This window comes from Nuphar pumila, chromosome 4, assembly GCF_984573655.1.
Source record: "Nuphar pumila chromosome 4, dmNupPumi1.hap1.1, whole genome shotgun sequence".
NCBI lineage: Eukaryota > Viridiplantae > Streptophyta > Magnoliopsida > Nymphaeales > Nymphaeaceae > Nuphar > Nuphar pumila.
The window spans coordinates 61,798,162-61,820,877 of record NC_143252.1 but is presented as its reverse complement, the minus strand read 5'-3'; positions in this window follow the sequence as shown (position 1 = coordinate 61,820,877).

The window sequence follows — 22,716 nt, the reverse complement described above, 5'->3', positions numbered from 1 at the left end:
TCCATAATCTAATACCACTTTGGATCTCAGACTTCAAATCCAAATCCATTTTAGGATCCAGAATCCAATACCACTTTGGATCTCAGACTTCAGATCCAAAATCCATTTTAGGATCCAGAACCCAGTTCCACTTTTGAATCTCAGACTTCAGATCCAAAATTCATCTTAGGGTCCAGAGTCCAACTCTATCTTGGATCTCAGATTTCATATCCTAAACCCATTTTAAGATCCAAAATTCATTTTAGGATTCAGAATCTAATCCCATCTTGGATTCCAGATCTTGGATCCGATTCTATTCAGGATCCAGAATCCAAATCCATTGCCAATTCCAACTTTCAAATCCAATTCCATTTCATTTCCATATTCCAAATCTAATTCCATTTACAGATCACATCTGGATTTCTTAAATTCATTTCTATTTTTAAATACCATTTGGATTTCTCAAGTCCATTCTGATTTCAAATTTGAAATTCAAAATCCATTTCAAATATTCATTTCCTTTCCTAAATCCAAGTTTAAAATTCAAAGTCCATTTCTAACTTTGAAACTCCATTTCCTTTCATTTTTAGCTTCAAAACCATTCGTTCTCAAAATCATGATTTATTCTTCCAACTCTGATTACTATAAAAAGACTTAGAACTTCTCTGATCTATCACAAGTTCTAAGTTAGATTTTTACCATTCAGAAACCAATTCTTCACTCCAATATCAAGTCCATCTCAGAATACTTGGAAAATTTTCAAAACATCTTTCAAAAAGAGCATACATCCTTGCATTGCATAAGCATGATTCTTTGTGCATTTAGATCTTTAGGATAAATTCTTAGATGATATTTAGGCAAATTAAAAGGCATAGATTCGATCCTTGGTTTGATTACCCCTGGTAAAGGCGCCAGGAACGGTTGAACCTCGTACCAACGAGCGAATCCCGTCTCTCCATTTTCGCGCAAATATTTTCAAAACGAAGGCGAGTTATTTGCTAAATATTTTCAAATTAAGGTCAAGTGAAACCCCGCAAAAGAGTTTCTCTTCTCTCTTTCTTTCTCTTATTTTTTTCTTCTCACTTTCTTTTCTGTCTTTTATTTTTCTCCCTTCAAAAGGAGGAAAATAGAGGTTGGAAAAGGAAAAGAGAATTAAGAGAGAGAAAGATACAAGAGAGGAAAAATTTTGCGATGATCACAACCACGCAAACCACAAAGCGAGTAAACTAAAAACAACAAAAACTAAACAAACACCATGCAGTTACACATAATAGAGATTATGCAAAAGAAATATGAAATCTATGTGTACGGTACCAATCATGCACAATCACCTCTAAGGGGATCCTAGTAGGTGGGTTGTGCAAAAAAGTAAGTTTGTCTCTAAGACATGCACATACGTGGTTCTACTCCTAAATGCAAACAAACACTAAGCAATAAAGTGAATACTAATATTACGCCGTTCCCTGGCAACGGTGCCAAAAATTTGATGTCTTTTTTTAAATCGTTGTAATTTTGAAAAGATTTTTTATATGTAAAACATGTGAAAACCAGACATCAAATAATAAAAACCGGTTCTCACTAGTGGATGAGACCAGGTCGAACTCAGGGAACAAAAATATTTCGTATTCAAACACACAAATCTAAACTATTTTTTATTGCCAAATTATTAAATGGAAAATGTACGAGTAAAGTAAAAACAACTATCTATTACAACAAATGAATACCCTTCACAGAGGGCGTAAAGTGCAATATTTAGAAACCCAAAATCAAATTCCTAATTCTAAATTAAAAATAACAACTTCTACTCTTGTGTTTCCCTTGTCACACATGCGCTTCAGCTCCAATCCTGTGCTATCCTGCACAAATCAAACGAACACGAGCAGTACCAGAGATAGAAGTAGCAACTATACTAAACCAACTATACTATTAAAAATATTGTGAAAGATATCATGCAAAGAGTCTAATGCCAATTAAAACTATCTTGAACTAATGGCAATTCACTAAGTAAATCTAAGACTACAATTGCTATATATGAAAAAAAACAACAACTAAGTAATCAATCACAATTATGGAAAATGACTGAACTAAAACAACAAGAAAATGAACTTATGAAAAAAATACATGAAAATGAATGATTGAAACAAACAGGAATTTAAATGACAAGAAAAACTAGAAAACAAAATACAGGAAAGTAAAATGTTTAACAGGAAAGAAATGCATTATTTGAAATACTGAAAAACAAGAAACAACATACACTGAAATTAAATGAAACTTAATTGAAAGACAGGGCATCAAAGACAGGAATTGAAAATAAAAAAAACTGAAACAGAAATCGGAAATGAAAGCATAGAATGAATGTAAAAGCAAAAACAGGAAATTACAGATTTTTGGAAAATGAGAACATGCTGCAAACAGGAAATTCAAAACAGAAAATTTTAGAAACAATTAAACAAATCAGGAATTGAAATGTATTGAAAACAAGAATTGAAAAGGTTGAAAAACAGGAAATCAAGTTAAACAAAACTGGAAAATGAAATAATAGGAAACGAATGTTAAAAAGCTAGAAAATGAAATGAATTAAACAAGAAACTCAGAAGAACATGAAAGCAGGAGATGATTAAATTGAACTATGTAGGAACAGGAAATTATATGAAAAACAAATACAGAAATTCAAGAATTAACAAACAGGAAAACAGGAATTAAAGAAACAGGAAATTACAGAGGAAAACAAATGAAATCAAATAATGAACAACAGCAGATAAGATAAAAAATAAGAAATATGATGTTGTAGAAACACACACACACAGAAAACTAAAGAAAGATCAAGAAATCAGAAAATCAAAACAGAAAAATCGAAGTGAAAGAAAACAAGAAATGAAGATAATAAAACGTCAAACAGAAAAGATGAATGAAAGTATAGTAAATAGAATTATGAATGAATGAATCAATTAAACAACTAATGAATCGACTAATCAAACAACTAATGAACGAATTACGATAAAAAAAATTCAGAAACAACAATGATCGAGAGTTTTTTTTTCTCATTTTCATTTTTCCCCTTTTTGTTTTTCTAAAACAAACGCAGAATGACAGAATCGATTGAACAGGAAGAAGAAGAAGAAGAATCTGAAGAAGAAAAAAAATGAAGAAGAAAAAGAACAAGATGCAGAGCCTACCGTGAACCGCAGCTGGAAGGGTTAGGGAAGAATGGCCTACACCTTGTGCACTGCTACCGACTGAAGAAGTTCTGCCACCGGATCGAGGATGAAAAGAAAGAATGAGAAGAGAAAGGTAGGGGAAAAGAGAGGGAAAAGACTGGGAAAAGGATCCGGAAGAGCAGAGAGAGGGAAAAGATTTGAAACAGAGAGGGAAAGAGAGACAATGGCGCACAGGGTGAGAGACGAGTTTTTTTTCTGTTTTTGGGTTTTAAAGAACCCAAACCGGCTTGAACCGGTTTGTAACCATTTTCAGTTTTATTTTTCAAAAGACTCAAACCGTGTAAACCGGTTTGTTTTTATTTCTTTCAAAAATCTAAAAACCATTTAAAGATATTTTAATTGCTAAAAACCTCAAAACAAAATTAGTTTACTCTAACCTAATTCTACTTATTATTTTTTTTTATTATTATTTTTATTGAAAACTAAAACTACTATGTTAATATCAAACATCAAAATATGTACTAAAATATACAAATAAAGCTATTTTTCATACATTTTCTGTTTTGAAATCATTTTAGCTCATTTAACGAAAACTAGCATAAACTTGGGTTTTTAAAACATTTTCTTACAAAAACATGCATATTTTAATGTTAATTCACCTTGAAATATATGCATGACCAGAAGGCTTTTGAGAAAAGGTAAGAGATTCAAAAATAGCTCTTTGTACAAAAACAGAGAATGATAACGTAGACAAAAAATAAAGAGAGAATGATATACGCCAAGATGTGAAGAGAAGATCAAAATTTCATTGATTAAGCAACTTGATATTTACAGATGATTTGATAAAAAAAGGAAAACTAGGACAGAGTTGTCCCTACAAGATGAAGAGAAAAGAAAGCAGAAAACAATGGCATTATCTTCCTCATTCTGCTCCCTTGACAAAGGTGGTTGCTCTACCTGATGACTGACCTGTGAAGCCCAAACCTGCACCTGTGATATGCCGAGCGGGGATGATCGGCTCCATAATGCCATCCTCATTTTTACCAAGGCCTTTGAAGGGCTGATAGTCATGCTTCATCAGAAGATTGAATCCCTTCTTGGCTTTTGAAAACTGATGGAACAGAAGATGATCTTTGAGAGAAGCACAATTAAGGCGTCCTCCCAATTTGAAGAAATAAGGTCATTGCCACTGAATCACTGCTGTGATGTTTTCTGTTGGCTGGACCTCTTTCAATTTCAACATATCCAGACTTTCACTAAGATCAATCTCATCAATTTCTCGGATGCTCGAGATGTCTGCAGTGAAAGTAGGGCAAGGAATCATTGGTTGCGGGAGTCTCTCTTTTGGATCTTCCCCCAAGACTGTGGTGATCATGCCTCCTTTCGACCACTTGATGCACTGGTGAAGGGTAGAAGGAACAACATTGGCGTTATGAATCCAAGTACGTCCCAACAGAAGATTGTATGTGGGTGGCACATTCACTACATGGAATAGGATGGTATGTACTAAATATTTAATGAAAATCTCGAGGAAGACTTTTCCCTTGGTTGTCTGCCCGTGGTTGTCAAAACTGTAGATTGTTATCAAATCTGGGGTATATTCTTCTTCTTTCAGGCCCAAGGCTTTAGCTTTCATCTCTGGACAGATGTTGAGGCTACTGCCTCTGTCAACAAGCACATGAGGGACAGTCATGCCCCTAGTTCGCACCATTATATATAGAGCATTGTTGTGGAATGTATGAGGTTTTGGCAAATCCTCATCTGAGAAGGTGATTGGTGCATTGGTCATTGCTTGGTCAACGATCTGCGCCATATCCTGCGGAGTCGTGCTCGGTTTGACTTTGATCTTCCTTAGCAGATCATCTAGCACTTGCTGGTGTTTAGGGAAAGCATGGGTCAAATCCAAAATGGAGATGTTCGACCATGCCGTGATAGGCTTCTGAACTGATTCTGACATTTCACCCTTCTTTGAAGCTGACTTGATGAAGCATCTTGGAATCTTGGGAATCTGCCTGGTGATTTCTGTCGTCACTTTTGCCGGCTCACCGACTGGTTTCTTGAGAATCGGGGTGATTTTCACCCTCTTGGTGGAAGACTGTGCCTGACGTAGGACGTAGGACTAGGACCTGATGCTGATCTTGGATGTCCTGACTGGAACACGGTTGAATGTTGTTTTGAGAAAAAATTGTTTGTTCTAAAATAACTGAAGTTGAATGCTTAGGGAAAGGCTTGAACAGGATCTCAAGTTTCTCTTCGTCCTCATCCTCGATCAACAAATTCTTGTCGTTACAGTCCTGGATGATATTCTTGAGGATAAAACAATGCTCTGTGTCATGCCCTACAGTCCTGTGGAACTTGCAGAACTTTTCTGTCCATTTACCCATAGCAACTGGAGGATCCACCACTTTAGGGAGTTTGACCATCCCTTTTGACAGCATATATTCCAGGATATCTTTCCAGGATTGCTCTAGAGCTATGAATTCTCTGTCATAACTTCAGCCATCGTGCTTTGGTTTCAGTTGTTGTTTTACTTCAGACTGTGGCACTGGCTGAACAGGTAGCGTCTTGATGAACTTTCTCTTGTAGGCTACCGAGTTCATTCTTTCAGAGTGCCCTGAATTCTTGTTGCGATTCTTTTTGTTCTTCTTGCTGCCAGAACTGTTGCCATTGCTTGAAAAATCTGTGGAATACACAACATGTGCCTTCTTTTTTTGTTCAGGGTTACCTCGAACGAATGGGTAACCTTCATAGAGACCATTATCCAGCCCTGTTTTGATCCATTCGGCCCTCTTAATCAACTTAATGAATGATTTGGAAGGAGACGTGGAATTGAGATTTCGCAGAGGCTGAGAGAAGTTATTAAGGATGATTTGCAGGGCATGTTCCTTTGGAATAAGAACATTAATTTTGTTACAGGTGCTTCTCCACCTATGGATGAATTCTCTAGCTCTTTCATTCTCATTCTGGTTCAGATTATACAAGTGGTTGAGAGTCGGTGAGGCCGCAACATTGAACATGAAGCTCTCTATGAACAGGTTCACCACTTTATCGAATTCTCGTAGTTCGATAGGGTTGATGTAGTTTGCATACCACCTGGCTGCTACTCCTTTCAGACTGCGGGGGAAGTAGATGAATAAAGCCTGATTATCCTTCCTGAAGCAACCGCACTTTGCATAAAATGTGCTCAGATGGGCTTTAGGATTGCCCGTTCCATCAAACTTGAGGAACTTGCGAGGGAGATTCTCTAGGTTATCATCCCCGTCTAGACCATTAAAGAAATCTTCGCCAGAATAGGTTTGCTTGCCTTTGCTCTTGGCTTGGATGTCTTTGATTGCTCGAGTCATTTCCCTCAATTGCTAGTGCATCGTATCCTCAACTGGAGTAGGCTTGTTCACAAATTCAGGCTATTTAGTGATCTTTAAAAACTGTTGCGAGGGATTCTGATTGAAGACAAACTGCTCTTCCTGTTTCGATTCTTCTTTTGTTGATTCTGTGTCTTCAGAAGTAGTGTGTAAGACCCACAATTTTTCAGTTCAAACCCTGAATAAATTCTTCAGGCATTTTCCAGTGAAAAATAGCATTTTTACCATAAAGCAAGTCGAACCGATTCCTGCAACCCAAATATACTTAGGATCTTTGTATCTTCTCGAATATATGCTCAAACACTCTGGAAGCCATAACTTCCTACCTGAACGAAATCAAGAGATTTGTACGAGCCAACTTTCTTAGTTACGTCAATACAAAGATAATAGCCTACTTAGAATTTTTCGAAAAAAAATGCTGAAAACTCGACTTTTTTGCAGGACCCGTGAAAATATTTATGCGACCCACAAAAATATTTCTCAGAAAATATTCTAGAATATTCCAGAATATTCCAGAGCCTTCCAGGACCTTCCAGCACTTTCTAGAGAATATTTCATGGAATATTCCTTCTGGATAAGATCAAACAGTCGGATGGATAAGATCAAGCTGAATTTCTGAAAAAGCCAAAGGGCATTTTGGTCAAATGGGTTGCTTAGCCCCTAAGCAACCTTGGCTATAAATAGTGGAGGATCCCCCTTTAGAAAAATCGCCAACTCCTCTCTCTCTTCTCCTTTTCCAAACCTCCCCTACCTAGCCTAGCCCACCTGACCTGGTCTGAGTCTGCCTGACCTGGTCCTAACCCACCTGACCTAGTCCAAACCCAGTTGACTTGACTTGAACCTAGCTAGGTTTGAAGTCAAAGTCAAAGTCATTTTTCATCTGAAGTCCGAATTTGATTCTTTTTAAAGTCGAACCACTCGGAGGACGGATCGAAGCATTCGAAGCAACCAGAGTCGTTTCTTCATCAAATTGAAGTAAGTTCGCTTCATTAATCTCTCTCTCTCAAGTATTTGCTTGTTTATATATACGTATATCTTCTGAAGTAGTATATTGCTTTAGTTCTTGGTTGAGCCCTCTAGGACGCTTTGGTGTTCACACGCTCGCCTCGTAACTATCGTCGGATATATATGTTTGAATGCATAGTATATGCGTTCTTCAAAATAGTATCTCGCCCTAGTTCATGGTTGAGCCCTCTACGACACTTCGGTGTTCACTCGCTCGCCTCGTAACTATCGTTGGATACAGATCTAGGTCTATATCTGCTGATACTGTCGGCGCGTCTTATATCGCATAGGCTATGTAATTTACCTTTGTCGTCGCATCGTATGATGCCAAGGCTCCTGCTTTCTGCAATTTCCGATTAATGCACTTTCGATTATGCATTTACTTACGTCGTTGCGTTGAAAGACGCCAAGGCTCTTGCTTTTTGCAAATATATATGTAGAATATTTCGTTCAGTTACACACCCTGAACAATAGTATATGCATTTCCTTTACGTCGCCGCTGTATAAAGCACAGGCTTCTGCTTATACTACATATATGGCTCGTAAATGCGCGTTCAAATGGAGATAAACTCCAAATCGCTAATGCGATTCCCTTACCGCTCCTCATTCAAGATTTTGCTTGACGAATGAAGCCCCCATTGGAAAGGCTTCACTTTTTGGCAAAATGCTCTTTTCGTAAAGACTAAGTCAATTACGTATGGCCTGGCTATGACCCAGGGTTCCAACAATCTTGATGGATTCAAAGTATGCACAACAGTGCACATCCATTTCCTGAGTTAAGCGTAGCGATTTCCCGCCAAAGAGGGGAGATGCCGCTGAAATGGATAAAAGAGACGCACACTCTTTTCGTTAAAGAGAGGAAGTGCTGCTGAAATTTCTGAAGAAGCTAAGAATAACTCAGAAAGAACGTAGCAGGATACTTTGTCATATAGCAGAGTGATACCCAGTTCATGGAACACTTTCTATGATGTAGAAAGGGTCGTCACACCACTGCCGATAGAGCAGGAGAGGTGCTGAAGAAATGGTTGGCAGGAGAACTGCCATAACCAGATAAGTGGCACAATGATGTCGTTTGTTTTAACGATGTCAGAATGACTCGTCTCCCTGATACCTGTAAGGGCACCGTACTTGTAAGAGTCGTTGCACCGAAGTAGTGGTAGCGCCTTGACAAGGTCCTGAGCTCGTTGTGTAAAAATACGCCGAGTAGCCGATCTGTAGAGATTGAGTCATGTGCATGCTCATTGAGAATTATTAGACAATCGGACTCGTAAGGGCCGCTGAGCCAGAGTGTGTTGTTTCCACCTGAAAGAGGTGAAGTGTTCATCAAGGCCGAAGTGCCGATAGCAGAGTTAAGCATGCATATGAATAAAACCTTTGTTCCATGGTGAAAGCCATGTGGGTGATTGGGGTCGGGTATATACTTCTCAAAGGCTGCCCTATAGGCATGCAATGTTCGTCAAGTAATTGTAAGACTGGCAGACCCCTTTCAGAATTTCTCATCGAGGAAGAGAGTGATGGCGCAGCCTTGAGTGGCATATATTTCATCCGAACCTGATAGAGTTCATTGATGGCCTCCGTCACTCAGAGGTATGGAGGTCGTGGTTATCCTTAAATATCTAAGGATTGAACAGAACTACTACAGTAGCAGAATGCATCCGACTATCTAGTAAGGATCTCTTCTGGTATGTTGTACCGTCCTACTAGTAGGATGGGGTCAACACACCACAACAAAGTAATGGATTAGCGACAACCACATTTCGTCGCTATTCCGTCACTAACCGGCTTAAAGATGAATTAGCGACGATGAGGGGACAGAAAGCTTTACGTCGTGAATTTTTCGATGCTAATTGGCGATGGAATACATCTATCGACAGTTCCATCGCTAATTGTGACAGAATAACGAGCGACGTATTCCGTCGCCAATCCGCCGGTACTAAAGGGCGACCTCGGTTGGCGACAGATTTACATTCGTCGCTAGATTTATATGCATAGCGATGGAAAAATCCGTCGCTAATCCGTCGCAAACACGAAAAAAAAATAAAAAAATTTATTTAAAAATTAAATATCGAGAACGGTACAATTTATATTTCTTGTACAATTTATATTTCTTGTAAATAAAAAACAAAGTACACATAAAATTTCATATAAAAGGAATCTACAACAATTAATTGTTCCACCTTAAAATTAACAAGTTTAATTATTTACAATTCAACAATTACAATTTCGAAACAAAAAAAAATAGAACTTCTTCAACACAGTTCTTTAATCATCGCCAAGATTTTATGCGTCTTCTTGTTCATTGCCTTGATCTCTCCCTTCAGCTTCGCTACGCTGATTATCGCTAGCAGCCTACACAAGAAAAGAACAGTCAGTATTGATAAACAAAATATTATGAAATAAATTATACACTATATATGATTCTATCATGTGCTCATATGTGTTCTAAGGCAGTAAAAAAAATTTATATGTGATTCTATCATGCTCATATATGCTCTAAGGCAGGCAAAAAACTCTATATGTGATTCTATCATGAATGATATATGTGTTTTAAGGCAGTAAAAAAACTTTATATGTGATTATATCATGCTCATATGTGTTCTAAGGCAGCTAGAAAAACTCTATATGTGATTCTACAATGCTCATATGTGCTCTAAGGCAGGCAAAAAGCTATATATGTGATTCGATCATACTCATATGCGTGCTAAGGCAGTCAAAAAATTGAATATGTGATTATAGCATGCTCATATGTGTTCTAAGGCAGTCAAAAAAACTCTATATGTGATTCTATCATGCTCATATGTGATCTAAGGCAGGCAAAGCAAAAAACTTTATATGTGATTTTGTCATGAATGATATATGTTCTAAGGCAGTAAAAAAGCTTTATATGTGATTTTGGCATGCTCATATGTGTTTTAAAGTAGTCAAAAAACTGAATATGTGATTATAACATGCTCATATGTGTTCTAAGGCAGTCAAAAACTGAATATGTGATTATAGCATGTGCATATGTGTTCTAAGGCGGTCAAAAAAACTTTATATGTGATTCTATCATGGTCATATGTGCTCTAAGGCAGACAAAAAACTTTATGTGTGATTATAGCATGCTCATATTTGCTATAAGGTAGGCAAAAAACTCTATATGTGATTCTATCATGCTCATATGTGCTCTAAGGCAGACAAAAAGTTATATATATGATTCGATTATGCTCATATGTATTCTAAGGCAGTCAAAAAACTGAATATGTGATTATACCTGAAAGGGACCTGCAATCGAAGATCCCCTGTTCAGCAAAAAACTGTTGAACTCATCTCGGAGAACGTCGGCGACGGTTTCATGGAAGTAGTCATGCAGTGTGTCCTTAACGATCTGGCATACATCTTCACCAGAAAGACTAGCCTACTGCTTGGAGCTTATGTCGGCGGAAGAAGTCTGTGAGCCGTAACTGGAAGAAGCAATAACAAGTGAAGTGTTCATATTACTCCCAAACCTGAACACGCGACCTTTTTTGGGTTCACCTGCTGCAGTCACCCATGCTGCAGGATCAAATGATGGATGCTGAGTAGCGTCATCGCCATATCGCTCTACCATCTGTTGCTCATATGCCTCCTACAAAATAATGTTTAAAGTATGCATTAATAATTAATGATAACATTATGATAACTTGCATATTGCAATGATTATTAATAGAATAAATACATACCGTTGTCGTTCTCGCCTTCTCTGATACGAAGTCTCCCATGGTCTTCCGTTTATGTGTTTCAACAAACATATCTTTATATGGTATAATGCCTCCTTTTTTTGCTTCCTGCGAACTTAAATGATAAAAGATTTAGTTAACAAGTTTACAACAATACTTATAAAATTAATATTATATATTGATGAGTTACCATTTTCTTTAGGTGGCTTCCAAATGTCTTAGATCCACCTGTGTGTAGATGGGCTTTGGGCATTTTCGCTCGATTTTGTGCAGCCTTCGCAGAAAGATTTCGAAATGCATCTCCCGCCCACTTATCGCACATTCCATCCCAATAATCTCTCTTGATAGTAATAGGGCCATGGCCCTTCCAATGTAGTGGATCATCTATTCCGCCAGATGTTTTTTTTGTTGCAGTCTTCATATTGTGCAGCATGTCTGCAAATCGATTGGCAGCTACCTTCTGCCACACCTTCCTTGCATCATTTTCTTTCACCGTAGTTGCGAAGCGATTCGAAGCCTACAAATATTTTCAGAAAGTTAGTAGACATGACTAAAAAAAATTAAATATGAAACACATTAAATATGAGAAACAATTATATACCGTGAATGAGGACCACAATCTGTCTAACACCTCCTTTGGATACTCTTTCCATTGAGCAACCGATCCTGGTAGATGTTGAAGAAGTGAATTCCTAATCTCGCGTACTACTTCTTGTGGCTCAAACCTCATGTTGTACATGAATTGGTTCACAGTAAATATCAATATAAAATATTTATAAGATATGCAATAATTGAAAATGAAATACTTACGGTCGATTATCGATATACACTCTTCGAATGAGTCTTCTTGTGCCAGACTGAGAAGACTCTGCTTCCTGTGTTGGCTCCTGACTTGTGTGATCAACTCGTGTAGGTGGGTCGTGTACAGGCGAAACATCATCTGTAAAAAAATACGTTAGAAATTCTCAGAATGCGCATTTGAACTAATCAAGCATCAAATTAGTTAAATGATATACCTATCACAGGAGCCCGTGAAGATAAAGGCTGGGTCTGGCTACTACTGGATGAGGGACCACTGTAACCTCCACAAACCATATTCTAACAAATAACATATGTCATACAATACATTCAAATAATTCGCATAAAGTATTACAATATATTCAAGTCATTCGCATCAATCATTATAATAATTAAAATCATTCGCATCAAGTATTGCAATACATTCAAATGATTCGCAACAAGTATTACAATACATTCAAATCATTCATATCAGGTACTGCAATGCATTCAAATCATTCACATCAAGCATTGCAATGCATTCAAATCATTCGCATCAAGTATTACAATGCATTCAAACAATTCAAATCATTCACATCAAGTATTGCAATGCATTAAAATAATTCAAATCATTCACATTAAGTATTGCAATGCATTCAAATCATTCGTATCTAGTATTACAATACATTCAAATAATTCAAATCATTCACATCAAGTATTGCAATAAAACTCATTCATTCGCATCAAGTATTACAATGCATTCAAATAATTTAAATCATTCACATCAAGTATTGCAATGCATTCAAATCATTCGTATCAAGTATTACAATACATTCAAATAATTCAAATCATTCACATCAAGTATTGCAATGCATTCGAATCATTCGTATCAAGTATTACAATACATTCAAATAATTCAAATCATTCACATCAAGTATTATAATAGAACTCATTCATTCGCATCAAGTATTACAATACATTCAAATAATTCAAATCATTCACATCAAGTATTACAATGCATTCAAATCATTCGTATCAAGTATTACAATACATTCAAATAATTCAAACCATTCACATCAAGTATTGCAATACAACTCATTCATTCGCATCAAGTATTACAAAGTATTACAATAATTCAAATCATTCATATCATTCATTGCAATGCATTCAAATCATTCGTATCAAGTATTACAATACATTCAAACAATTCAAATCATTCACATCAAGTATTGCAATACAACTCATTCATTCGCATCAAGTATTACAATACATTCAAATCATTCACATCAAGTATTGCAATGCATTTAAATAGAGGTTTGTATTACAAGATTTTGCTCACTAGCTTGAGAATTCTTCCTCGTCACTTGTTTGACTTTCTTCTTCTTTTTCTTTATCTTCTTCTTGTTTATCATTGTTTACCCATCCACTTGGTATATCATTTGGATCACATTCTTCTATGAATGTTTCATCCGCCAATGGAGATATGACATGCATATCATGTGCAACATCGTGACCATAAGCAAAGTCATAGATATCATCTGATTGATAGTAATCGCTGTCTTCAACTAACTTATCTTCCTGTAACTGATCATACTCAGGGTATAGTTTGGACTTCACCTTGCAAACTGCCCACCATTCATTTTTATCTGACTTTTTTATACTCGGATATGAAGTACAATAAACTTGTTGAGCTTGCGAGGCTAATATGAATGGTTCATATGTTCCAAACCTGAATTTATGATTCACCTCCATAATGCCTGAAGCTTTGTCGAGTCTTGTTGCAGTTGGATCAAACTAATGACACTTGAATAAAGTTACCTTGTTATTTATGCTTAAGTAAGTCAACTCTATTATTTCCTCTATAACACCGTAGTAATCATGTTCATTTTCACCGTAGCTGCTACCCTTGACACACACACCACTATTCATCGTTGATTTATTTATACCATAATCTTTTGTATGAAATCGATAGTCATTTACGATATACCCGTTGTAGCGTTGCACAACTTTGGTCAGACCATTTTCTAAATCACATATTCCTTGATCTTTAACATCACCATGGCGGACCTACGCACAAACATAAACAATGATTGTGATCACGACCAATTAAGTAACTTAGTGTTGTTTACAAGTACAAAATTTATGTTAGCTTCTTTACCAACTGTTTCAACCACTCCACAAACTTAGTTTCACGTTTTTTTTGTACTTCTGCATCAGTGAGATGTGAAACTTCTCTTTGCAACTCTAGATCAAATTGTCTGCAAACCACAAATACTTATATTACTAAGCCATGTATCCACGTATAGAACATAAAAGGATTTATAATTGTGTTGTGTCTACATATACTTACTCGATGTATGGGTCGATCGTTGAGCAATTAAAAAGAATATAGATGTGTGCTGCATCTTGATCTCGATCTGTCAAGAGCCTTGATCAACAACTACCAAATGCATGCCCAAGTGGTTGAAATATTGGCAGCATGTCAACTACAGTTACTTGTTCTCCATCATTGTTACAAGGCGGGCATGTGTAACGTGTTGGAATATGAGGTTCGAAGTACATAGATGAGAAATTTGAAATCTCTTCTAAAGTGTACGCCTCACAAATAGAGCCTTCTACTCTTGCTTTATTACGAACATTTTTTTTGAGGTCGAACATGCATCTGGCAAAAATATACATTTCAAATTTTAAATATCTGTCATTAAAGAGACAAATATACAAAAACATATACCTATATGCAAGCATGGATACAATTACATCAAACATTGCAATACATTGTAATCATTCATATCAAATAAATGGCAAACATGTACCTGCAACAAACATACTTCAATATTTCACTGACTACTACCATGCCTAGCATGAAATCCATACTCCAAAAATAAGAACACTTCCATATTCATACATTAAAATCATGCTCAGCATGATCTTCAAATTCCAACAAAGCAACCCTAAATATCAACAACTAAGTGAGCGTGTGAACAATAAAGTGTTACATTTAATAAATTAAACAACATGTGATACGCTTGCATCACTTACTCACCACGGGTATTTACCCGATTTGCATTGTTTTTGTCACTTACTTACCACAGGTGGCTGAGAACAAGCTGGTTCCGTTGAAAAATCTGCACAAAAAAACACTGTTTTAAAATGAAGTCACAAAAAAAATGAGGTTGTTTCGGCAGGGGGTCGACTCCCCTGTTGTTCCGGCAGGGGGTCGACCCCCTGCATGTTCCGGTAGGGGGTCAACCCCCAACCTTTCCGGCAGTGAGTCGACCCCTTGCCGGAACAGCAGGGGGTCGACCCCCTGGCGGAAACGCTGTGAACACCCCAAATTTTTCAAAAAATTTACAAAATGACCCCTTTTACCCCTGAATCCATCTTCTGAGAAAATCAAAAGCAATTTCAAAGCTAAATTTCAGTCATTCTTCAGCTTTTCTGAATTAAATTCCATATTGATGTATTCAAATTCAATTCCAGATCCGAATCCAATACTTTAAATCCATACTTCTTCAAAATCTGGATCAAAACCCATTTTTGAAGAAATTTTCTCAAAATAGCTTTTTCTCAGAAAAACTCCCTTTTGTAAATATTTTATAAAAACACGAAAAGATTAGTTTTAATTCTCGTTTTCTCGTAAAACTTTACGATTTTATTCTAAAAATGAAAAAAAATAGAAAAATAGCATAAAAAAAAAACAAAAAAAATTGAGAAAAGCTACAAGAAAAACGAATGATTTTCAAGCTTTTGAAGTCATTTTACCAAAAACCTCATCTTAAACCACTTTTTAAAAATCTTTCTAAAAGAGGACCACCTTTTTGAAATAGGGAAAACCTCCAACGGACTCCCCCTATCGCAGGCCCTCTCCTTCTCGAAGCATCCGGAGGTCGCCTCTCTTCCTCCATCATCCGCTCGATCAATATCCCCTCCATCGCATGCCTCATCTCCTGTTCATCCCTAACCATCTGAAACCCTTCTCGATCCTTCCTCCGCTTCTTATAAAAACATCGCCACAACCAAAAAGAAAGAGGGATCGATCACAGCCAAAAAAAGGGGACAGCGATAGAGGGGGACATCGATCCCAGCCTTCAAAGGCAGCCATTTCGTTTGGGCTTCACTGCGTCCGATTTTTCTCTCTCCCTCAACTTCTCTTTTTCATATCTGATCGATTGAAGGAATCGACCATCCATTGCAAACAAGAGTGCGTGAGACGCCCCCCTCCCCCTGCTTTGATTAAGATAAAACCATCTGGTAAGAACCTCTTCCCTTTAATCCCTTTGCTTAGTTTCTGATCTGTCCCATTAAAGCACCATTGGGGGTGTTGAGTTGCCTGTGCAACGTCAACCCACCTCTGTGCTATAGCAAACAGAATGTGAAATTCCTACATCATTTGTTTTTCCTTTTTTTTTTTCATTTCTTTCTTCTTTCTCGTTTTCCTTCCTTCGATGAACTATTGTTGATAACCTTGGGCTTCTCATATATCCTTTATGGTCTTGCTACTCAGTACGTCCTCAACATCTTTTATTTTATTATTGGCATTACCACCTGTGCGAGAGATTTCATTTCATGTTCAAGAATGTATGATTCTTGTTTGCCATTACATCATTATTCTGTCATTTTCATTATAGCTTACTGCATATCATGTATCTTGTTAAAATCCATCGGCTAATCTCTCTTGTTCATTTCATTTGTTATATTTTCTTCATTTTCGTTGACTAAATTCATTTGTTGAAATGCAATTCCCTATATTTGATCATGGATCTCATTTATCCCAACCTACCGTTTCATGAATTAAGGCAGTTTGATTCAATTTGTGTTCTCTGTGCTGAATCTGGATGAATATATTGTCACTTTGTAGCATACCAGTCATAGTTGGAGCATCACATTTCACTCTACATCAGCTGTTAGTTGTCCGCTAGAAATTCACTGTGGGCTTTGGCTGATCTGGAATTATCGTGTAAATCATTGTTTGAAGCAATATCTTTGTATTCGCATATGAGTTGTTAAACGATGCTTTGATTAACCATGGAAATCGGACTTCTGATTTGCTGTGGAAGGAAAATCGGGTCTATGGAAGTCACTCATCTCTGTCATGAGATTCCTGTTAAATTTTTTTTTTTATTCCCCATTATAAGTCACTGTGAAAACCTGGGTTATCATGGCTGTGGAGGCAGACTGGATTTACCTTGAAAATGGGTTACTCCATCATAGATTCTCATCCTCCCCTGCGGGGATAAGGCGTGTTTGGGGCCGTGTGGTCCTCTACATTACGTGTTTGGGTGTCTTCTGATCTTCTTGCTCTGGATTTAGGGTTCTCCTTCTTTCTTCCATCATCTAGGGTTTGGTCTTCACTCCTTGGCTTTTCCGGATTCAGGAGGAGGGCGAAGCAAAGGGCCAGGTCGGACAACAATCAGTAAGTGTGTATTCGTTTGATTTGAGTTCTTTATTGTGATGCCTCTTCTCTGCTGTTTACGATCTATTTTTGTGGCAAATTGTGGTACCGGTTTCAATTTTTATTTGATATAAGGTGATCTTGAGATGTTGTCGGTTTATGGCCAGTATAATCGTAGGGAGGGAATTTGATGTTGATCATCTGGAATATAGAAGCAAGGGTTCCGAGGTTACAGGAGGTTGATTTGAAAATCTTGTGTGTTATATTTATGATCTTGCTTTAAAGGATTCGTGGTAGAGAGGGCAGCTGGTAGAAAGGCAGCCTTCTATTGGTTAGTCCCCTGCTGGCATATCAGTCTTCTGCATATGATTGCTGAGTTGAGATTTCTGGTTTAGGTAATATGATAGTATAAGCAACCAGGTAAAATTTTAGTGTCGGTTTGGGGGCAATTGGTATATCTTTTTGGTATGATTGTTGACCTTGCCTTTTCCCTTCACCCCGAGGTAGAGCTGTTTTGAGTTTTGATTGTCTTGGTCTAGGTGTATGCTGACCACAGACTGTTGCTTCGTGATTAGTTGTGCCTGTGCGGTGTTACTAGGGGTTGGAAAAACGAGTTTTACTGGCCTTGCCTTCTTTTAGTCGGATGAGTATACATCTCATGTTGGTTCTTGTTCTGTTGTTGAATCTAGAGCTTGTTGCCATGGTCGGAGCAAAAGCATTTGAATGCGAGGTAGTGTCTGTTACCTTCCATGAAGAGCAAAAGTATCATTATAACTGTATCTTCTTGTTAGGCTCCCGTCTTATCCATTGCTTCACTTGTCATTTGTTTGCTTCATTTGCCATTCCTGCCTCATGTGGGCGCTGACTGTTGTAGGACTCAAGGGAGCGGAAGTTGTTTTTTTTTTTTTTTGATGGGGCACTTTTGTGTCTTTTTTGTGGACCGAAATTTTGAGGAGCTAATTTTGGGGCACTTTGGGTTGAGTTGCTGCTGGGTTTGGCAGGCTACTGATTTTGGTCTTTTGATTTGTTAAAATTTTCATTACATTGATCATGGGGAAGTTTAGACTCTCTTCCAATCACGTGCATCTTGTTCTATATCATAACTTTCAAGTTTTTAGGAGACCTCTGTTCGCTGGGCATAGGGAGGTTGCACCTTTTCTTACTAAACATTTCAGACCTTTCTGTATTTGGTCTTTTTGTGATAATCTTATTGGTCTGCATTATCTAAGCAGTTTCAATTATTAATCATCTTTATGGTTGATCGTCAATTTTTTTTCTGTCGTCTCTTTGATTGGGATTATGTCCATTTTTTTTTTTTGTGATATACCACAAGGGAAAGATTCTTTGTGGGAGAGATCTGTTGCTTCTGTTCTGTGGTAATCCACTTCTGGTCTTCCAGGATTGCTTATAGCAGTTTAATGTGCTGAAACTCGTTGGGATTCTTTTGTATGGAACATATAGTGACATTATCATTATGCTGGCCTTCTTGGTTGATCATGTGATCTACTGAAAACAAAGAAAGACTTGCAACCTGTGTTGCTCATTCTCATTCGATGTTATGATATACATTCATCATGCCGTCACTGAGGTGATTGGAATGGAAGAGCCGACATGAGTTTGGATCTGCTCAGTGCATCTTCATCGGTCCCATGGACACCTCTGTCATCAACCTTTGGACTTCTTACTGTGTTCCACTCTTTTGTAGTTTTTTATGTAAAACTTCAACGAGCTGAAGTCCTCTTGTGATGAAGTTCCAGATGACTTGGTGGTCTTACTTTTTTTTTTTGCATTTTGTGTTTTCTGGATTTGCTTGTTAGACTATATTACCTATTTGTCTTTCTTTGATTTCAGTTGTATTAGTGGTGCTGCTCTTGTTCTGATGTGTTGGTTTCAATGATCATCTTACACTTTTTTTTTTAGTCGACCCAAGCATATCATTTAGACTATGTAAAAGCATCTTTTTTTTAATTAGCCTAAGTATATCATTTTCACATGTGCATAGCATCTCAATCAACATTTTATGTCATTTGTATCCCTTGCATATTACATACTTATTACCATCATACTTAGCACACATCCTAGTTCCAAGACAAACCCTTGGATTTCCTTTTTACATTTTTATGCTTTGCCTTATGCTAATTCTATTTTCTGCAGGGAATGTGTAAGAAATATTGGTTTCCTTCCTAGATTAGAAATTTATTATTTCAATTTCAGTTCAAATTGTAATAGCTAGGTATAAATGAGAAATTACATTTCCTGTTTTAGATAGAATAAATAAGCATTATAAATATCATAAAAATACTTATTCTTCATACTTTTTTTTCCTTTATTTCTCAAATTCTCACAGATGGCAACACGAATGGCACGTGTACCATTTCGTAAGAGGTAATTAATCCTAAGTTGATGATTTACATCAACGGCCATAGTCGGGATGTAAACAAAACTTAGTATTTTTATCTTTTACAAAATAACACTGGATCCACACTGGATCCGTTTTCAAAATTCATCATATTTACTCAAATATTTCCTTCTTTTATCAGAATTTGACTTAAAATTAATTCAAAATATATACCAATGGCCATAGTCAGGGTATATTGAGAGTTAATTTCATTTTAAATCCTATAAAAGCACCAAATGTGTTTCATTCTTCACCTGAATTTAAATATAGATTATTACATAATACATTCAATGACCATAGTCAAGGATGTATTATATTTTCAATCTTATTTTAATTCATCTAAAGAATGGAATAGCTTTTCAAAATTTAATTTCAAATTCTTCATTTAGGATAGAACTGCATCATGTTTTCAAAAAAAAAATCCTTTTTCAAAACTCCAAGTGATGTAAATATCTTCTTTAATCAATCTTCAATTCTTGTGAAAACCAATTCATCTATTCATTTTCAATTCTATTTCATTTTCAAATCTCAAAAGTTCAATTTAACTTTGAGATTTCAAATGCATTTTATATTCAAAATTTCCAATTCAAATCAGATTTCAAAGTTCAATTTGACTTTGAAATTCCAAATTCATCTTATATTCAAAACTCCAAATCAAACTCAAAGTTCAATTTAAACTTTGAGATTCCAAATTCATCTTCTAAATTTCAAAATCAAGGTCTAATTTGACTTTGAAATTCAGTTGTGTATTCAAAGATTCAATTTTTTTTAAAAAAAAAAAAATCATTTTCCAAAATTCAAAATTAAACTTGGAAGTTCTTGATTCATCTTCTGAATTTAACTCCAAATCCATTTTTAGGATCCAGGATTCAACACTCATATTGGATCTCAGACTTCAGATCCAATTCCTCTTTAGGATCCAGGATTCAACACTCATATTGGATCTCAGACCTCAGATCCAATTCCTCTTTAGGATCCAAAGTCCAATTTCACTTTTGGATCTCAGACTTCAGATCCAATTCCTCTTCAGGATCCAGACTTTAGTTTCACTTTGGATCTTAGATTTCAGATCCAAATCCATCTTAGGATCCAAAGTCCAACTCTACATTGGATCTCAGACTTCAAATCCAAATCCATCTTAGGATACAGAACCCAATTTTATCTCGGATCTCAGATCTCAGATCTTAAATCCATCTTTAAATCCAATTCCATTCCCAATTCTAGATTTCAAATCCAATTCCATTCTTCAGATCTCATCTGAATCTCTTAAATCCATTTCTATTCTTAAATACCATTTTCTCAGTCCATTCCAAATTCAAACTTCAAAATCTAAATTCAATTCCATCTTAAGTGTTCATTTCCCTTCCTAAATTCAAGTTCAAAAATTCAAAGTCCATTTCCGACTTTGAAACTTCATTTCCTTTCATTTTCAAAATTTCAAGTCATTCTCAAAATCAAGATTTATTCTTCCAAACTCTGATTTATTTCAAAGACTTAGAACTTCTCTGATCTATCTCAAGTTCTAAAGTTAAATTCAAATATTTCTTCATTCCCTTACCAAGTTCATCTCAGAACACTTAGAAATTTCCAAAGCGTCTTTGAAAATAGCATACATCCTCACATTGCACAAGCATGATTCTTTGTGCATTTAGAGTTAGAATAAATTCTTACATTATATTTAGACAAAGCAAAAGACATAGATTCGATCCTTGGTTCGATTACCCCTGGTAAAGGCGCTAGGAACGGTCGAACCTCGTACCGACGAGCGAATCCCGTCTCTCCATCTTTTCCCACAAATTTTCAAAACGGAGGCGAGTTAAATTTCTAAATATTTTAAAATCAAGGTCAAGTGAGACCGCGCAAAATAGTTCCTCTTCTCTCTTTCTTTTCTCTTCTCTTTCTCTTTTCTTTTTTTTATTTTCTTCCCTTCAAAAAGGAGAAAAATAGAAGTTAGAAAAAGGAAAAGAGAAGGAAGAGAGAGAAACCACACGAGAGGAAAATTTTTGCAATGATCACAGTTTTGGCGACCGTGATGGGACATCGTCTTCGTCCGGTTGGATCTATGCCTTTGCTTTGCTTTTATATAATCTAAGTCTTTATTCTAACATATGTCAGCTACATTTCCATGCAAACCTTAGGAGCCTAGACTCTGTTCTAAGCTGACATCATTGCATATAGGATCTAAGTATGGTTTGGTAGGACCATATTGAGGAGATTATTCCATGTTCACATTAGACTTAGGTTTTAAATACAACTCTCCTCAATTTTTAGGGATTGAATACAAAACAATGTATGCAAGTGTATGCTTCTTTTTTAAATCTATCTCTTTAGGACTTGCATTAGAACCTTCTGGTTTTATCTGCATGTTGAACATGTTTTCAAAAACCTCCTTACCTATATTGTCCCGGTCTTCACGTTGCTGAGCTGTCTCACTGAACCATAGTTCGGTAGAGAGCTCACAACTGGACCACTTATTTGGGTTCGCGCCCCCCTACCACGTACCTAAGGGCCATAGTCCGAGGTATATCGGTAGGTGCTCAAGGATGTTGGGAAGCCCTTACCTTAGAACCGGAGAAATATCTTATATGCCACGTACTTCGAGCTTCGGCTTGATTATATCGGCATACCTTGATTGGAATCAGATGATCTGAACCATAGAGTTAGGATTAAAGGTCCTACAAGCTATTTCAAATATTGCATATAGAGTCAGCCTTTAGGGAGTGCCGTGTGCGCATCCTTGTTTGTGCAGCTATGATTGTGTAATCTTTTATTGTATTCTCCTATATATGTCGAACCTTTTCAAAACCCTGGGTGTATACTATTCAAAATTTTCCTCTATTTTTCAAAAACACCAGGTGTATATTTTTCCTTTACCTACATTCTTTTCTCTTTTTGTGTGTCAAAAATTTTCTTAAAAGCCCTGGAAAATCTTTTCCTAAGCCCCTTG